At 40.4% G+C, this 11,883-nt stretch overlaps 1 protein-coding gene across 2 annotated transcripts in view; it reads right to left on the reverse strand.

Annotated features, from left to right (window-relative positions):
• The window catches only part of LOC127659391 (BCL-6 corepressor-like protein 1), a 44,686-nt gene extending 39,326 nt beyond the window's left edge, over positions 1-5,360 (reverse strand). Inside the window, exon 1 of one of the 2 annotated variants that reach the window (XM_052149183.1) lies at positions 5,214-5,360. The gene's annotated coding sequence lies outside the window, so the exon portion shown is untranslated. Of the gene's footprint in view, positions 1-1,128; positions 1,221-5,213 lie in introns of those variants that run through there. The other variant, XM_052149182.1, reaches the window with a different exon arrangement.
• Positions 5,361-11,883: the final 6,523 nt, after the last annotated feature.

The raw sequence follows: 11,883 nt of genomic DNA on the forward strand, positions 1-11,883 counted from the left end.
AAATTATTTATCACGAGACGTAGGACGGGTAAACACTTTTAATTGGGGGTTATCAGCGCAAAGGAGCGATGGTAAACGGAGAAGTGGACATAAGCTTAGCACACTCGCGGTCTCCCGGTCAGTCTGTCGGGAGCTCATATATGCACAATGGAGACAAGTTTACCCGTAGATGATGCGGAACTGCCAGCATAAAGCAGTCGATGACCAGCCAATGTTCACGTATGCACACAAAGCCATTACATATGAGGAAAGCATCGCCCTAAAACAGACAAAAACCTGTATTGCTCAAACTCTGAACAACCCACTCGCGCGAACTAAAAAACACGTATCACACAATACAAGAGCGTCTCAGGTGAAACGAAACGCCCCATGATAAATCCGTCTCATATTAACGCGATGTCCAAACAACATAAACGAAGGCGCTCTGAGAGCGGGGATTAACCGAAACAGAAATTTCCTTCGCAGGAACAACCGAATGGCTCCGTGGTTGATACTCCGTGTGGCCACAATGTAGCCAAACTAACCGACACGTTCGTACCGGCCAACATCATTCACAGCTCAAACTAAAGTGACCGTTTATTGTCTCCACCGAGCGCGAGCCGAGCTATGACGACGTCTTTGCCGAATTAGAGCTCGAGACGGGGAGAGAAATGTCACGCGCACATTTCGGGGGGATGTTATCTCCCTCATGAGGAAACACCGTACGTACTTTGGCTGTCTCTGCACGTTTCCCTCGCGGAGCGTTTGAATACTAAATCGTGTCGCCGAGTTTTGCCTACCTTTCCTTATTATTATCGTCACTTCTGCTGCATGGCACGAGGAGAGCGCGTTATTTCGTACGGAGCAAGGTGTGCTGAACTGAAGGAGCTCCCGTCTCCCCTCTTAGCAACTATTGGTTTGCATTTTACTCCGCTTGGAAATGTTAAGAGCAGCCGTCTGCCAGTGTACGACACTTATTGTGTCCGAGACGTTCTGGCATCGGCCCGTATCGGACCAGCTCTAACAATCACACTGTTATGACATGACACATCCCCAGAACCAAACCGTTCGTCTATTAAACACTGAACAATTCCAAAAGGTAATTAGCGAGCCAAATAACCATATAAAATCGTACAAACGTGCACCAACCCGTTTGAGCGACATTTAGAAGATGTTTGAGCATCAAGATAAAGGCGTTAATCCGGTCTTCCGTTCTTGTCAGTCGCAGTTCACTAATCTCGACGATTTTCGGTTTTGAAAGTCCGAGGGGGGGTTCGTATCTCTCCGTCTCTGTTCTGGTGGGAGAGAGCGAGAGAGAGAGGCAGATGGAGTCGCGATCGTGTGGGAGTTGTAGTGTTTCGGCATCCACGCCCTGGCCGCGTCAGCCCTGAGAAGGGAGGAGCGAGGACTCCAACTCCCAATGTGCACCGCGAGAATCCAGCCGCTCAAGGGGAAAGGGGATCGCAACGGTGCGCTGAACTGAAAAACCCCTACCCGAGTAACAAAGTGAAAATACACCCTCTCTCAATTAAACCGTTGCATATCTCGGACGCAACGCGCGAGGCTCAATGCACAGCACGTGCATATTCTTACAATCGCGCTTTCAAATCCTCACACGTGAACTACGGCTGGCAGGCACAGAAAGAGTTCGAGTCTGTGCTGGTAGACAAACGTTGCAGCGGAATTAATAAAACGAGGAATCGAGACCCTGCTGGGTGCGATGAGAACTATTCGAAGTCCTATTGATGTCCTCACTATAGGTCAACAACGAACCGCACCGACTGAGTTGCACTCAGGAATAGATCATGGACAAACATGTGATCATAAATACTTAAATTGATGGGCAGTTCTATATGTATTTCTACTTTCCTGATAAGCAAGAAATATCGTTTTCTTTCTTGTAGCCTATAGTTAGAGAATGAAGCACGTTTTATTTTAACAAGGATACTGTATGAGCCTTCACTTGAAACAGCAGAAACCTGTAGCATCCTACAAAAACAAAATCATTGATAAATAAGTTAACATAAAACACCATTATATAGCCATGTGCACACATATGTCAAGTCTTTTTTTTTAGGTACATTTCCAGTCAAACTTCTTTCTTTCTCTCAGTAGCCCACTCTTTTTAGTTCTATGCCATAAGCACAGGTGTCATCGCTATCATCAACAGTTGTAAGATATTTCTGGAAAGTCACTTTCCATTTAAAACAGATGTGAACTGTTATTGCAAACATTATTGCACAGATGAATTCATAGAGTAGCTGAACTTATAATAATGCTGCCTATTATAAGAACACATAGTGAAAGGTTTTGTATTAAAGCATTCTAAACTAAATGTTCACATCAGATCTATATATACAGGCTAATAAGAATCAGAACCACCTTGGCCAGCCATCATCAAAATGGCCTGGCTTTTTGTGGACATTTATTTTGACATTAAAAACAATGTTTATTTCTAATATTTACTTTTTAAATGGCCTATTTAATGAAAAAGTGTTTGGAAAGAATAGCATCTGTTTTCTCTTTAACTAAAAACACTGGCTCTGTATGATGGTTAACACAAAAAAAATGCAAAATAATGGTAAAATAATATTATTCTCCTGTGGATCTAAACTCTCTTGTCATACTTGAAATAAAGACATTTTAAAAGGGATAGTTCACCCCAACATAAACAAAATGAAAATTTTCTCATCATTTACTCACCCTCATGCCATCCCAGACGTGTATGACTTTCTTTCATCTGCAGAACACAAATGAAGATTTTTAGAAGAATATTTCAGCTCTGTAGGTATTCATATATATATATATATAACCACCAGAGTCATATGGGTTTGCATTGTGAAGACCTACAGAGCTGAAATATTCTTCTAAAAATCTTAATTTGTGCTCAGCAGAAGAAAGAAAGTCATACACATCTGGGATGGCATGATGGTGAGTAAACGATGAGATAATTTTCATTTTTTGGGGTGAACCATTTTCTTAAGATAATTTTCTCTGCCTGTCATGCTTATCTAGAAATGATCAGTCGCATTTTCAGCAGCAAGGCACAAATAATCTTGGGTTATCTTCCTTGTATCAAGACAAGAGTCATGATGATAGCTAAATCAAATCCATCAGATGTTCAGTAGCCATTCAGTGCCATCTTTGATCTCAGACCGGTATACTTTCAGTTTCAGACATAGTGCATTATTAGCTATACCTGGTGTGATTACACATGTTAGACAAAGACTGTATTTTATAAGCTTTATTCAACATTATGATATTCTCACAACCATTTATTTTAGGTGAACCTGAGCTAGAACAGACAGGGCACAATATTGCATTACAATTCCTTTAAAAATTGTAGAGCTAACACCATAAAGCTGTTGAGCGAGTGATGCGATTTTTAACAGTAAGAACTCCCACAACATACAAAACAATACCATTATCTTTCCAATACTTTCAAATACGTTCAAATATTTCTTTGTGCATTACCAACAGATGATGAAACTGACATACAACATGACCTTTTTTCTGTTGCAGCCTTATCCTGTATGTCACATTAAAGAGTAACTCACAGTGACCATATAGACTAATGCCTTCTCAATAAGTCCTCACATTGCTGCTTCCCACAGGTTAAGTAGAGTTCCAAGCAAAAGATGCATCTTATAGCAATCAATGCATTGTGATTCTATCATCACGGCCAAAAATGTTAAATTCACAGCCTTTCCTTTAAGATCGAGTCTTCCTGATCAGCAGATATATATACATTGTCTTGTAAGTTACCAAGGTTTGGCATCGGAGATTTGACAGACCGTGCACATGATGATTCGATGACTATGTATGTAGGCCTATAGTATATAATAATTTGCAGTCCTGTCCAATAATGCAACGTTTTTATAATTTCCATAATAAAGAATACGCTCTCATTCCTATACAAACAGAAATCGAGTAGCCTACAGCGACGGCTCGTCGGATAATATGCAACATTATATAGGTTATATGTGTTCTCCCTCCTGCAAAACAGTAGAACATTTTAACATTTTTGAGACGATGACCTATTTTTGTCATAACTGCTTCAATGCAAACTGACCCCGTAGACTGCGATGAGACTGTCACGTACGCTTGAGCACCGGTGATCACGTAAAAAAATAAAGGGTATTCATTTTAACACCAACATAAAATTAAGACACATGTAAATGCTACATTTCACTAAGGCGTGTATGCACTGTCATTGAAATGAGGACAAAACCATTGCAGTAGCCTATAAACCCCACAAATATTTCAGAGATCGCAATATTTGTCTAAAAATGGTACGGACGCATCAGACATACTCCTCAGTGCACGTGCAAGCATTTACATATAGACCACTAGTATAGTACTGTATATGCACGAGCGATGGCTGTGAGCGGGCTCTTCTCGTTACTGACGAGAAAGTCTCTACAAACTGACGGTGGAGCTCTCATTATGCTTGAAAACACCGCTTGTTGTTCGGGGGCCAAAAGCTAACGAACCAGAACATGGAAGCTCCCACATAGCCTGTTAACTGTACGGAAAGGCCTTGAGATTCTCACTCGAGGAATATGAAAAGTTTGACTTGGTCACAGTCTCAAATTCCAGCCACCATTAGCTGCTTTAAACGGGCCTGCGATGTGACTGCGAATGCGAACACACGGGGAATGAGCGTCATCGCTTGAGTAACATTTACAACTTAGTTGCAAAACACGATTAAAAAGAACTGGCTCGGGAAATGACAACAGAAAGGCCGTGCAACTAGTCAGCAGTGGGGTCTGGTCGGTGCTCCGCTGCATGACTGAGGTAGTAATGTCGCAAGGGTGGGAGAGGAGCACGTGAAGTGGGCAGGTTGAGGTGATGCAAAATAACCGAACTTATTGCATCCTGAATTAGGCCATTTAACGTATTTGAGCGATACGCACACTGGCTCGTCACTTTCGTAGGCCGTAACGCACATAATGACATTGGCTCTTCTGATCGCGTGAGGTCAGTTTGTGACACAACATTAAACACGCATTTTAAAACCTCCCCGCACCCTTTATTTAGAAGACTATATTAATACATCCACCGTTTTAGATGGTTACGCTTCTCGTCACGACTTGGACGCTCTCATGTGCAAGTGCAAAGTTTAGAGAGTTGACTGTCGCCCTCCATTGCGTTGTGCAATGCCCCCCTTAATGCCCCCTCGCTCGCCAGTACAGCGCCTTTGTTATTAATCGCATGGAATCGCGCCGCCTTACCTTAACGCCCCCAAACGGCTCTCCTATGCCTCTGAACTTGAGATGGCCTATTCATCAAGAGACAGGGGGAGGTGTCCGTGCCTGTGGTTTCAGGTAATGTCCGAGAGTATGATTTAGCGGAGGATTTAACACTACCGTGTGAATTTAGGGTTTCTCCCCGCGATCTTCCCTCATCGCCGCAGCAGCTGGAGAGGAAAATCGCGCACACTGGGTCCTAAAGCCGGCCTGTTCCCACAGGTGACAAGGCTCCGGAGCCGCGTGCACTGGTAATAAGCTGCACTCTCCTCCTTCAGTCCTATCTCACTACGCTGACAGACTTACACATTCATAGAATAGATTATATGAATTTCATTTGTTCTTTTTTTTCCCTTCTATTTCCTATTTTTCTTTCCCCTCATTTATTTAGGTGATTCTCACAAAAATTGTCAAGAACATTTCCTGTTCTTTTTGTACTCCAAAATCAAAAGAAACAAATAAGATATTGTATTTTGTATATGCACATGTAGCCAGATTTATTTTAATTTTTTTTTTTTTTACATTGGGATCATTGTTACATTTGCATGATAATTATGCAAACTGTTGCTACCATCCAATTCTCATCGCCACAATGCGGATAAAATGGTCATTATGATATTCTCATGACCGCCATGTGAAAAAATGAATTGTATTGTATTTTTACATCATAGTAGTACTCCCTTGGTACTGCCTTTCATTGTTGCTAAATGTTATATTAAAATCATTGTACGAAAGTATTTATGTGCTGTAATACAGTAGAAAAAAAGTTACTGTGTTACGGAAATGAGAATCTCTAAATGTAGATCTGTAAGGCTCTGTAAGTCGCTTTGGATAAAAGCGTCTGCCAAATGCATAAATGTAAATGTAAGTAAATACAAGAAGAGAATAAGCTTGCACACAATGTCTAGAGACAATCATCCAGGAGATTTATTAAGAGGCCAAAAAAGTGAAGAAAATAAAGCTGCAGAAGTGCTCACTGCAAGAACAAATACAATTTTCATTGTAAAACGGGACACTGATGACAATGTCAATCGAAAATGTTTTATTCTTGCACTGAGAACTTTGGCACTTTTTTGGCCTCTTAATAAATATCTGGGAAGATTGTTTCTTGTGTGCATGCTTTTTCATTCCTTGTATTTGATTTTTGAGCCTATGCCCCAAATCAACATGGATGTACTGTATAGCTTTTCAGTGTTTGGTGTGGATGTTTCAGCTGTTTTTTTTTTTTTTTTTGGCTAATAGTAATGAGACTAATGAGAATTGGGAGGTTAAATGTGCTTAAATGTGATGTGCGATGCATATGTAAGGAATTGCTTTGTGGTTTAATTGACCTATAATGTCAAAGTGGTTCTTCTACTGGTATAACACACACCTAATAAAACAATGAATTTATTTTCAACTGTAACAAAGGCTGAAACCTGTATTCCAGGAAAAATATTGGCATAGACTAATTGTTAGATTTCCTTTTCTCAAGCTTTTGACTGCATAAAGTCTAAGAGGCAGGTCTTATATGGAGGGAAACCAACCCAACAGAGATCAGGCTGACCAACCAACCAAATGCCACAATACCTTATAAAACATATTTTTACATTGAAGTATGTGGAACAAAAGGACAATTTGACATGGATAAGTAAAAATAACAAGAATCTAAGCTTTCACAACAAGTTTGCTGATAGTAAAAGAAGGAATTGTGATGTGATTTTATTTAAAAGTTTATCATGCTTTATGCCCCCAATTTGCCAGAAGCAATGTAATGAAGAGAATATTTAAATGCATATTAAGACCACATTATTGTCCATGAAAAACATCAAATTTGAATAGTTGATACCATCATTGATATTTCACTACTGATTACTTGGTTACCTGATTTAGGCAATAAATGCTTTTAGGCCTGGTCTCCAAAAACAATCACAGGCCTTTAAATTACACTCTGGTTAGTGATGATACAGTTTTGATGTTTTTTTTTTTTTTGTTTGTTTTTTGCCAAAAAGTAACAGTAAAACATCTGTATGCATTACGGTGATGAGAACTGGGAGGTCAAATGCTCTTAAAGGAATATTCCGTTCAATACAAAGTTAAGCTCAATCGACAGCATTTGTGGCATAATGTTTATTACTAAAAACATTTGTTTGACTTCCCCCTCCTTTTCTTAAAAAAAAAAGCAAACATCTGGGTTTCAGTGAGGCACTTACAATGGAAGTGAATCTGTAAACTGTAATCTGTAAAGGGCCAATCTGTAAACATTAAAATCCTCACAATTTTAAAAGTATCGCCACTAGACGTACACAATATTCATGTTAATGTGGTTTTACTGTGATAAAATCTCTTACTAACCTTTTCTGTGTAAAGTTAAGCCAATTTTTCAACTTTGTTGCCGTGACCATGTAATGTCAACAAACCCTAAAAAGACAATTTAAACAACTTTACAGCTCAAATAATAAATGAGTTTTAACAGAAGAATTCATATAAGTGCTTTTATAAAATTATAAGCTACGCATTTCTTTAAACCCTCCAAATATTGGCCCCATTGACTTCCATTGTAAGTGTCTGATTTTTGCTTATTTTAAAGAAGGGGACGAGTCAAAATATTTTTTTTTCTGGTAATCAGCATTCTGCAATAAGAGCTGTCGATTAAGCAAATCTTGTATTGAATCCAGATTGTGCAAGCAATAACAGTTATAAAAGCTATTCCTTTTTTACCTCAGAAAGCTCAACTCAGAGCATTAAAATAAGTGAGGTTACATCCTCACTTTGAAACCAGCATTCAATGTTTGTATTTTATTTTTTGCATTTTTAGACCCTTTGAATCTGTGCAACATGTAAAGACAGAGTTGTGCAAATAGGTGTGATTTGGCCCAATACAAATATAGGCTGGACCGACTTGATGTGTAAAGCAAAGTTTCGCATAACAAGCATGTAAATAGGCTATGGGGTATTAAATTGGTAATTCGTTCATTTTCAGTTAAAATTCAGTTAAGTGGGTCAATTTACCAGATAAAATTCATATCAACAGATGTGACTTCTTCGGTTACGATAATCTTGGTAGGCTACCAACAATGAGAAAGCTTGGCACGTTGGTTGACCCCGCGAAAAGAATAGTCTAGAATTGAAGCCTACTTTAACATGCCCACAATTGTTTAACAAACACACAATTTGAGTGATAACGCATTGCTAGGATTCCCGTCAAACTAGCAGTTGGTTTGATTACTTCGGCTAACACTACCTCAACACATGTATGCTGCCCCATAGTGTACGTTATCACGTCTGATTTGACCATTCTGACGGAAATCTTTCTCAACTATGTAGTCGTAACGTTTCCTGGTGAATTGGTTTACCTAAACTATTTAAAAATCAGTCTTAGACTACGCTTTATAGATAGCAAGTGTGATGTGCAAATTTAAAAAAAATCACACAAATAGATTGAAATCCGTCGACACTGACAAGCGAGAGACCGCCTTTATACTTGCATCTCTCAGCAGAAACTCGAACGCTCCCACAACAATGTGCATTATGCCACACTGGGCAGATACATGAAAAGGCGGATTAAACTGTAAAAGTGGTATGAATAAATCAGATGTGTGGTATTTGTTGGAACAGTTGGTCGAATGGCCACGTCATTAGCTCCACTGTAAATAAGATAATTTGTTTAATGAAGGCGAGTAGGCGATATAGCCTACTAGCGGCGGGAAGAATGACGAAGTCAAGAATAATGTTTGTGCGACCTCTACTGTTATTTTTAATGTAGCTAAACCCAGCAACACAAATTTTAAGACAAATTGAATCGCCAATTTGTCTCACTAGACTGTAATTAATGCAACTTTTCCCAGTGCTATTGTCGCCTCTCTTTCAATAGCGGTTAAATGAACAAAATGTTATTTTTTCAATGTATTATCATGTATTATCCGCTCGTTTATTCTGAATGCACATCCCTATGCACACTCTGTACTTGGAGCAATGCACCAATATAAACTCAGCAAAAAAATAAAGATAAATAAATCTTTTCAGGACACTGTATTTTAAAGATAATTTTTTAAAATTCCAAATAACTTGATTGAACTTAATGAATATGCACCTGTATGCAACAGTCGTTAAGGCACTAACAGCTTACAGACTGCAGGCAATTTGGTTACAGTTATAAAAAAAATGAGGACACTAAAGATACCTTTCTACTGACTCTGAAAAACACACACAAAAAAAGATGCCCAGGGTCCCTGCTCATCTGCGTGAACGTGCAAACCATGTGTAACACCTGCACAGGATCAGTACATCCGAATATCACACCTGTGGGACAGGTACAGGATGGCAACCACAACTGCTCAAGTTACACCAGGAATGCACAATCCCTCCATCAGTGCTCAGACTGTCCGCAATAGGCGGAGAGAGGCTGGACTGAGGGCTTGTAGGCCTGTTGTAAGGCATCACTGTACTGTAATGGCTTACCAGACATCACTGGCATCAACGTCGTCTATGGGCACAAACCCACCTTCCCTGGACCAGACAGGACTGGCAAAAAGTACTCTTCACTGACGAGTTTTGTGTCACCAGGGGTGAAGGTCGGACTCGCATTTATCATCGAAGGAATGAGCGCTACACCGAGGCCTGTACCCTGGAGCAGGATCGATTTGGAGGTGGAGGGTCCGTCATGGTCTGGGGCGGTGTGTCACAGCATCATCGGACTGAGCTTGTTGTCATTGTTACAGGGAAGACATCCTCCTCCCTCATGTTATACCCTTCCTGCAGGCTCATCCTGACATGACCCTCCAGCATGACAATGCCACTAGCCATACTGCTCGCTCTGTGCGAGATTTCCTGCAAGACAGGAATATCAGTGTTCAATCATGTACATAAGTATTCGCAGCCTTTGCCATGACACTCAAATTTGAGCTCAGGTGCATCCTGTTTCAACTGATCATCCTTGAGATGTTTCTACAACTTTATTGGAGTCCACCTGTGGTAAATTCAGTTGATTGGACATGATTTGGAAAGGCACACACCTGTCTATATCAGGTCCCACATTTAACAGTAAATGTCAGAGCACAAACCAAACCATGAAGGCTAAGGAATTGTCTGTAGACCTCCGAGACAGGATTGTATCGAGGCACAGATCTGGGGAAGGGTACAAAAAAAAAAAACAACAAAATTCTGTAGCATTGAAGGTCCCAATGAGGCCTACAATGGCCTCCATCATCCGTAAATGGAAGAATTTTGGAACCACCAGGACTCTTCCAAGAGCTGGCCGTCCGGCCAAACTGAGCGATCGGGAGAGAAGGGCCTTAGTCAGGGAGGTGACCAAGAACCCGATGGTCACTCTGACAGAGCTCCAGCATTTCTCTGTGGAGAGAGGAGAACCTTCCAGAAGAACAATCATTTCTGCAGCACTCCACCAATCAGGCCTGTATGGTAGAGTGGCCAGACTGAAGCCACACCTGACAATATGAAGCCACACATGACAGCCTGCCTGGAGTTTGCCAAAAGGCACCTGAAGGACTCTCAGACCATGAGAAACAAAATTCTCTGGTCTGATGAAAGAAATGTTGAACTCTTTGGCCTGAATGGGAAGCGTCATGTCTGGTGGAAACCAGGCACCACTCATCACCTGGCCAATACATCCCTACAGTGAAGCATGGTGGCGGCAGCATCATTCTGTGGGGATGTTTTTCAGTGGCAGGAACTGGGAGACTAGTCAGGATTGAGGGAAAGATGAACGCAGCAATGTACAGAGACATCCTTGATGTAAACCTGCTCCAGAGCACTCTGGACCCTCAGACTGGGGCGAAGGTTCATCTCACAACTCCAGGGGTGGTAGTCAGCGTCAATACTTGCTGAGCTACCCAGAGGCCCCTGTGCACCAATATTTATGTATTTCTTTTCCCCCAATATTGGCAAATGGGCATGAAGCTAATGCTAACATTTTCTTATAGATGCGTTGTATAGTTTACCTTGTTCTTACGACATTCCAAGTAGGCTATACCTGAACGCACATTCATGTACTGTGGGCTAAATATCGAGTTGTCAATATGTATGATGATGAGAATTTCCAGACAATAATCCGATTCCTAATACCACCTCTTGAGGTAAGATTCTCTAATCTACATTTGTAAGGGTTACCGCTATGTTGTGATCATTCGACCATAGTATCACGTTTTCCACTAACCATAATGATGAGCAAAACAAATGCCATCCAAAAGACAATTAATTGGCTCTCATTTGGGCTTTCTGCATGGATGATGTGCAACATTTTGGAATGCACTAGAATAAGGATTTCTTTATTTAACAGGTTTCCTGCAAGACAAAAGAAAAATTGCCTTGCATATCATTGCTATTTCTAAAATTATGTCAGTGTTGGAGCTGTCCAAGGTTCTGAAGGAATAAATGATAAGCAGTGCCAGTAAATAACAAATAAACACCAACAAAAGAACATGCTCTTCATGTAATTTCTTCAGAAAATACCTTTCGACTGATTCACTTAAACAAAAAGAACTCAAACAGCCTCACACAAAAACATAGGACTCTAAAAGGCTGAGTGATGCCCAAAAACAAGATCTCCAGATTCAGTCTACAGTATAAAGTTGCTAGAACAAGTGACAATCTTCCAGTTTTGGCATTACTAAAAGCATGGGTGATAAATAATTTTCAATTGTTTTTCAATTCACAC

The sequence above is a fragment of the Xyrauchen texanus genome, chromosome 19 (assembly GCF_025860055.1).
Source record: "Xyrauchen texanus isolate HMW12.3.18 chromosome 19, RBS_HiC_50CHRs, whole genome shotgun sequence".
NCBI classification, from domain to species: Eukaryota; Metazoa; Chordata; class Actinopteri; order Cypriniformes; family Catostomidae; genus Xyrauchen; species Xyrauchen texanus.